We start from the raw sequence: 1,482 nt of genomic DNA, 5'->3' as shown, positions 1-1,482 counted from the left end.
TATAATTTATGAATGGACTGTATTGTAGTCCAGATGTAGTCGTGTCCTCCATATGCGTTCTTTGGGATTTGGGAGACTAAAAACTGCAAAGGCGAGGTCTTCAAATGGACTGTGGTTATATTGAGAAAATGTATTTTGTGGCCACAAGAGGGCAGTCAATTCTTTAAAGCTTCCACTTATTTGTGATGTTCCTTATCCTGAGCTGTTATTACTCAACCAATTGGGCTTTTTTTTCTTTTAATTTTTTATTTAACACGTGCAATCATATAAAAAGACAATTTTAAAGCAAACTTTGCTCTTTTATTTCTCTGTGTCCTCATCCACCTCAGCAGGAACGACACCAACTTTCTATTTGAATCTCCTGCTCTGCATCTGACTCAAATGTTTACTTTGCAATTAAAACAGAGCCTTTAAAAGGTAATGGGGTCTGCTGCCAGACACTGACAAGGGGGCCTGAGCAGCAGGGAGAGCGGTTGTAAATAGCTTTGATGCTGACTGGGATCTGAAGGTCCAGATTCCTGAGCTGGATGATTGCAGCTGCGTGAGTTCACCGGGAGACTGGGCCAGAAAAGCAGATGATTCATGGGACTCTGCTGCAGACGGCGTGCGGTGGAGTGTGTGCTGCTCTGTTGCTTTTGGAGAGATGGAAGACAGGTGCATATTTCTTTTCTATTTTCCACTCAACAGTTATGCTTTGTATGATCATTTGATTCCCCATGTCTTCTGCTGCAGTCACTGTATACAGACAATATTGGTCTAATCTGATGAAGTTTGAACAGAAAAAAAGTTCATGCAAAAACCAGCAAAAGGTTTTCTTTTTGCATAAAAAAATCAAATATCTAATTTATTTCTAATAAAGTTAACAAGGTTAATAAACTAATTAAGAATGTGTATTTTCTCATAAAAAATAAACAATTAGTATGTTATGTTTCTCCAATCTATTATATATTTTTTACTTTCTTTAGAATAAATTATTTTTAAAGGTTTAAGAGCTTAATAATGAACATTAAACCAGAAAAAGTAAAATGTAAGTTTAAAGCTTAATTTTAAAAGAATATGGAGGGAACATAAATTCATATTAGAAGTATGGAAACCAAAATGCCATTTGTGCATTTTTTCTATTATTTTATTTTATTGCTGCATAAGAGCTGCACAGCTCCCCGGGTGCTGATGCAAGACTTAGCAGCACTATTACCATAAAAGGCAGCATGAGATCCTTCCTATGAGTCTAGAAACTCTTCCACGTGTTCAACCTTCTACTGTTGATTTCACAGACGCATTAAAGTGCATCAGTCTTTCTACGTTCAAACTGTTTCCCATTGGATTTATGTGGTTATTTGTGTTGATTATTTCAAAAGTAATATCATTTTTTTAGTAATATTTTTTACAAATTTGATTTTTTCACCCTATTAAGTAGCAAAAGTTGTTTTGGGCACATACTAATTGTGGAATTTGTGTCCAATTTACTAAATAGTATTTAAA

Source organism: Oryzias melastigma, linkage group LG22 (assembly GCF_002922805.2).
Source record: "Oryzias melastigma strain HK-1 linkage group LG22, ASM292280v2, whole genome shotgun sequence".
Lineage (NCBI taxonomy): Eukaryota > Metazoa > Chordata > Actinopteri > Beloniformes > Adrianichthyidae > Oryzias > Oryzias melastigma.
The sequence above is the reverse complement of the archived record's forward strand: the minus strand, read 5'-3'. Positions refer to the sequence as shown.